The following is a 7120-nucleotide window of genomic DNA, read 5'->3' as shown; positions in this document are numbered from 1 at the left end:
AACGTTATGAAGCATTGTGATGATTGGAGTCACGGAGCATTGTGATGACATGGGTCATGGAGCATTGTGAAGACAAGGGCAAGGAACATTGTGATGACAGGGGCATGGAACATTAGTCTGATAATTTTCATAGATTATTGTGATGACAGTGGACATGGTGCATTGTGATGACAAGAGCAAGGAGCATTGTGATTAGAAGGTCATGGAGTATTTTGAAGACAGGTGTCAGGGAGCATTGTGATGACATATGTCATGGTGCATTGCGATGTCAATGACCGGGAGCACTGTGATGCCAAATATAATGGAGGATTGTGATGATAAATATAATGGAGCATTGTGATGACTAGGGCTTTGAGCATTATGATGACAACAGAAATTGAGAATTTTCATGACAAGGTCATGAAGCATTGTGATGACAAGTTCCCGGAGCATTGTGATGAGAAAACCATGGAGCCTTGTGATGACAAGTCTCATGGAGCATACTGATGAAAAGGGGCATGGAGCATTCTGATTACAAGGGTCTTGGAACACTGTGATGAAAAGGGCATGGAGCATTGGTCAAATAATTTTCATGGATTATTGCGATGACACTTGGAATGGCACATTGTATTGACAAGGGCATGGAGCATTTTGATGTCCAGGTCATGCAGTATTGTGAAGACATATGTCAGGGAGCATTGTGATGACATATGTATTGGCCCATTGTGATGACAATGGCATGAATCATTGTGATGCCAAGTGTCATGGAGGATTCTGAAGACAAAGGTAATGGAGCATTGTGATGACAATGGCTTGGAGCATTGTGAAGACAAGGGTCAGGGAGCATTGTGCTGACAAGTGCATGGAGCATTGTGATGAGAAGGACAAGGAACCATCTGATGACATGCGTCATGTAGCTTTGTTATGAGATGGAAATGGAGCATTTTGATCACAGGTGTCTTGGAGCATTGTGCTGACAAGGGTCACTGAGCCTTGTGATGACAAGGCCGTGGAATATCGTGATGGCAGGTGTCATGGAGCATTGTGATGACAGTGGTAATGGAGCATTTTGATGGCAAGGGTATGGATAATTGTGATGAGAAGGCCATGGAAAATTCTGATGACATGTGTCATGGAGCTTTGTGATGACAACGGCATGGAGCAATGTGATGAGAGCATTCTTGGAGCATTGTGATAACAATGACTTGGAGCATTGTGATGCCAAGTGTCATGGATCTTTGTGATGACAAAGGTCATTCAGCATTTTGATGACAAAGGCGTTGTTCATTGTGATGAGTAGGGCAGGGAGCATTGTGATGACAGGGGTTATGGATCATTGTGATGTCTGTGGTCATCGAAAATTGTGATGATAAGTGCATGTACCATTGTGATGACAGTAGTCATGGAACATTATGATGACAGGGGTGATGGAGTATTGTGACGAATAGTGATGTAACATTGTGATATCAGTGGTGAGAGAGCATTTTGATGAGAAGTGCATGGAGCATTGTGATGACAAGATTGTGGAGCACTGTGATGACAAGAGCATGGTGCATTTTGATGACATGTGTCATGGAGCATTGTCCTGACAAGCACATGGAGCATTGTGATGACAAGGGTCATGGAGCATTGTGCTGAGAAAGGCATAGAGCATTGTGATGAGAAGGGTCAAAGAGCATTGTGATGAAAAGTTCATGGAGCATTGTGGTGAAAAATGTCACAGAGACTGTTGATGACAAGGGAATTGACCATTGTGATGGCAAAGGTCATGAATCATTGTGATGACTGTAGTCACGGAGCATTGTGATGAAAGGGGTCATGGAGCATTGTGATAACAAGAGCATGGAGCATTCTGGTGACAATGGCTTGGAGCATTTTGATGACAAGTGTCAGGGAGCATTGTGCTGACAAGTGCATGGAGAATTGTGATGACAAGGTTAATGGAGCATACTGATGACAAGCTTGTGGAGAAATTTGATGATAATGGCATGGAGCATTGTGATGAAAACGGCATGGGGCATTATGATGAAAAAGGCATGGAGCCTTTTTGTGACAGGTTTCAAGAAGCATTCTGACGACAAGTGTCAGGAAGCATTGTGATGACAATTGTATTGAGAATTGTGATGACAAAGGTCATGGAGCATTGTGATGAAAAGGGCATGGAGTATTGTGATGACAGGCATCATGGAGCGTTGTGTTGACAAGTGTTATGTAACTATGTGATCACAAGTGTTTGGAGAACTGTGATGACAGAGGTCATGGATCATTTTGATTTCAAGGAGCATGGATCATTGTGATGACAAGGGCATGAAGCAATGTGATCCCAAGGTTCATGGAGGATTGTGATGACAACGGTAATGGAGTATTGTGATGACAAGTGCATAGAGCATTGTAATGACAAGGTCATGTAGCATTTTGCTGACAAAGGCATGGAACATTGTGATGACAGATGTCATGGAGAACTGTGATGACAAGCGTCACGGAACATTGAGGGGTCATGGAGCATTGGGATGACAAGGCATAGATCATTGTGATGACAAGGGTCATGGAGCATTGGGCTGAAAATGTTCAAGGTGTATTGTGATGACAGGTGTCATGGAGCATTGTGATGAATAGGGAATGGAGCATTGTGATGTCAAGAGTTCTGGATCATTGTGTTGTCAGGTGTCATGGAGTGTTGTGATGACAGTGGTCATGGAGCATTATGATGATATTGGGCATGTTACATTTTGAAGAGAAGGTCATGGAGCATTGGGCTGAAAATGTTCATGGAGTATTGTTTTGACAGGGGTCTTGGAGCATTGTGATGAAAAGGGAATGGAGCATGGTGATGACAAGGTCCTGGAGCATTTTGATTGATGGCCATGGAGGCTTGTGATAACAAGTCTCATCTAGCATTCTGATGAAAAGTGGCATGGAGCATTGTGATTATAGGTTTTTTGGAACATTGTTATGACAAGGGGATGTAGAATTGTGATGACAGTTGTCATGGAACATTTTGATTACAGGGATGAGCGAGTATTATGATGACTAGTGATGGAACATTGTGATATCTCTGGTGAGAGTGCATTTTAATGAGATGTGCATGGAGCACTGTGAATACAAGTTTTATGGAGCGTAACGATGAAAAGGTTGTGGACTTTTGTGATAAAAAGCGCGTGGTACATTGTGATGACCAGCGTAATGGAGCATTGTTCTGACAAAGGCATGGAGCTTTGTGATGACAAGGGTCACGTAGCATTGTGATGAAAAGTTCATGGAGCATTGTGGTTACAAAGGTCTCAGAGCCTTGTGATGATGCGGGCATGGATCATTGTGATGAAAAACGTTATGAAGCATTGTGATGACTGGAGTCACGGAGCACTGTGATGACAGGGGACATGGGACATTGTGATGACAAGGGCATGGAGCATTGTGATGACAGACCATGGAGCATTGGTTTGAAAAATTTCATAGATTATTGTAATGACAGTTGTCATGGTGCATTGTGATGACAAGGTCAAGGAGTATTGTGATGACAAGGGCATGGAGCATTTGGATGAGAAGGTCATGGTGTATTGTGAAGACAGGTGTCAGGGAGCATTGTGATGACATATGTCATGGTCCATTGCGATGACAACGGCAGGGGGCAATGTGATGTCAAATGTAAAGAAGGATTGTCATGACAAATATAATGGAGCATCGTGATGACTAGGGCTTGGAGCATTATGATGACAAGGGCTATTGAGAATGTTCATGACAAGGTCGTGAATCATTGTGATGACAAGGTCCTGGAGCACTGTGATGAGAAAACCATGGAGCCTTGTGATGACAAACCTCATGGAGCATACTGATGAAAAGGGGCATGGAGCATTGTGATTACAGGGGTCTTGGAGCTCTCTGATGACAAGGGCATGGAGCATTTTGATGAGAAGTCCATGGAACATTCTGATGACATGTGTCATGGAGCTTTGTGATGACAAGTGCATGGAGCATTGTGATTACAGGGGTCTTGGAGCCTAGTGATGACAAGAGTCATGGTGCCTGGCGATGACAAGACCGTGTAACATTGTGATGGCAGGGATTATTGAGCATTGTTATGACAGGGGTAATGGAGCATTGTGATAAAAAGACCATGGATAATTGTGATGAGGAGCGTCATGGCACATTATGATGACAAGTTTTATGGAATATTGTGATCAGAAGGGTTTTGAGCATTGTTATGATAGAGGTCATGGAGCATTTTGATTTCATTGTGATGACAATAGCAATGAAGCATTATGATGATGGGCATGGTGCATTGTGATGACAGGTTTCATGAATCATTGAATTGAAAAGGGGCATGGCGTATTGTGATTACAGGCGTCTTGGAGCATTGTGATGAGAAGGGTCATGGAGCCTTGTGATGACAAGGCCATGGAACATCGTGATGGCAGGGGTATGGAGCATTGTTATGGCAGGTGTAATGGAGCATTGTGATGGTAAGGACATAGAGCCCTGTGATGAGAAGTCCATGGAGCATTCTGATGACATGTGTCATGGGGCTTTGTGATGACAAGAACATGAAGCAATGTGATGAGAGCGTTCGTGGAGCATTATGATGACAATGACATGGAGCATTGTGATGCCAAGTGTCATGGATCTTTGTGATGACAATGGTCATGGAGCATTTTGATGAGAAGGGTGTGGTGCATGTTGATGAGAAGGGCAGGGAGCATTGTGATCACAGGTGTCATGAAACACTGTGATGACAAGCGTCATGGATCATTGTGAATACAGGGGTCATGGAGCAATGGGATGACAAGGGCATGGAGCATTGTGATTACAGGTGTCTTGAGCATTGTGACGAAAAGTGTCATGGAGCTTTGTGATGACAAGGCCGTTGAACGTTGTGATGGCAGGGGTCATGAGGCATTGGGCTGAAAATATTCATGGGGTATTGTGATGACCGGGGTCATGGAGCATCGTGATGACTAGGGAATGGAGCATTGTGATTACAAGGGTCCCGGATCATTGTGTTGTCAGGTGTCATGGATTGTTGTGATGACAGTGGTCATGGAGAATAGGGAGGATATTGCTCATGGAGCATTATGATGATTAGGTCATGGAGCATTTGGCTGAATATGTTCATGGAGGATTGTGATGACAGTGGTCATGGAGCATTGTGATGACAAGGGAATGGAGCATGGTGATGACAAGGTCCTGAAGCATTGTGATGAGAAGACCATGGAGACTTTTGATGAGAAATCTCATGGAGCATTCTGTTGAAAATGGGCATGGGTCATTGTGATTACAGGGGTCTTGGAGCATTGTGATGACAAGGGCATGGATCATGGTAATGAGAAAGCCATGGAGCATTCTGATGACATGCGTTATGCAGCTTTGTGACGACGAGGGCATGGAGCATTTTGAATACAGGGGTCTTAAGCATTGTGATGACAAGTGTCATGGAGCCTTGTGATGACAAGGCCGTGTAACATTGTGATGGAAGGGGTCATGGAGCATTGTTATGACAGGGGTAATGGAGCATTTTGATGAGAAGTGCATGGAGCATTGTTCTGAAATATTTCATGGATTATTGTGATGAGTGTGGGCATGGAGCATTGTGATGATGAGGGCACGGAACACTGTGATACATGGGTCATGGGTCATGGAGCTTTGTGATGACAAGTCATGGAGCATTTTGATGACAAGAGCATGGAGTATTGTGATGGCAGGGGCTTGGAGCATTGGTCTGACAACTTTCATAGATTATTGTGATGCCAGTGGACATGGTGCATTGTGATGACACGGCCATGGATCATTGTGAAGAGAAGGTCATGGAGTACTCTGAAGACAGGTGTCAGGGAGCATTGTGATGACATATGTCATGGACCATTGCGATGACAATGCTAGGTAGTATTGTGATGCCAAATTTAATAGAATATTATGATGACAAATGTCATGGAGCATTGTGATGAAAAGGGCATGGAGTATTGTGGTGACACGCATCATGGAGCGTTGTGATGACAAGTGTTATGGAACATTGTGATCACAAGTGATTGGAGCATTGTGATGACAGAGGTCTTGGCTCATTTTGATTTAAAGGAGCATGGAGCATTTTGATGACAAAGGCCTGAAGCAATGTGATCCCAAGTTTCATGGAGGATTGTGATGGCAATGGTAATGGAGTAAGGTGATGACAAGCACATAGAGCATTGTAATGATAAGGTCATGTAGCATTTTGCTGACAAAGGCATGGAGTATTTTGATGACAGGTATCATGGAGCAATGTGATGACAAGCGTCACGGAGCATTGTGAATAGATGTGTCATGGAGCATTGGGATGACATGGGCATGCATCTTTGTGATGAGAAGGGTCATGGAGCATTGGGGTGAAAATGTTCATGGAGTATTTTGATGACAGGGGTCATGGAGTATTGTGATGACAAGGGAATGGAGCACTGTGATGACAACGTCCTGGAGCACTGTGATGTGAAGACCATGGAACCTTGTGATGAGAAGTCTCATGGAGCATTCTGATGAAAAGGAGCAGGGAACATTTTGATTACAGGTGTCTTGGAGCTTTGTGATGACAAGGGCATGGAACATTATGATGAGAAGGCCATGGAGCATTCTGATGATATGCATCATGGAGATTTGTGATGACAAGTGCAAAGAGCATTGTGATCACAGGGGTCTTGGAGCATTGTGATGAAAAGGGCATGGATCATTCTGATATAAAAGGCATGGAGCTTTGTCATGAAAGAGCTCAAGGTGCATACTGATGGCAATAGTCAGGGAGCATTTTGCCGACAAGTGTAATGAGCATTGTGATGACAAAAATCATGGTGCATTGTGATAAGAAGACCGTGGATAATTGAGATGACCATCGTCATGGGGCATTGTGATGACAAGTGTTATTGAACATTGTGATCACAAGGGTGTGGAGCATTGTGATGACAGAGGTCATGGAGCATTTTGATTTCATTGTGATGACAATAGCATGAAGCATTATGATGATGGGCATGGTGCATTGTGATGACAGCGTTCATGGAGCATTGTGATGAAAACTGGCATGGAGCATTGTTCTGACAAGTTTCATGGATTATTGTGATAAGAGTTGGCATGGCACATTGTGACGACAAGGGCATGGGGCACTGTGATGACAAGGTCATGGATT

This window comes from Mesoplodon bidens, assembly GCF_964165515.1.
Source record: "Mesoplodon bidens genome assembly, contig: HAP1_SCAFFOLD_47, whole genome shotgun sequence".
NCBI classification, from domain to species: domain Eukaryota; kingdom Metazoa; phylum Chordata; class Mammalia; order Artiodactyla; family Ziphiidae; genus Mesoplodon; species Mesoplodon bidens.
The sequence above is the reverse complement of the archived record's forward strand: the minus strand, read 5'-3'. Positions refer to the sequence as shown.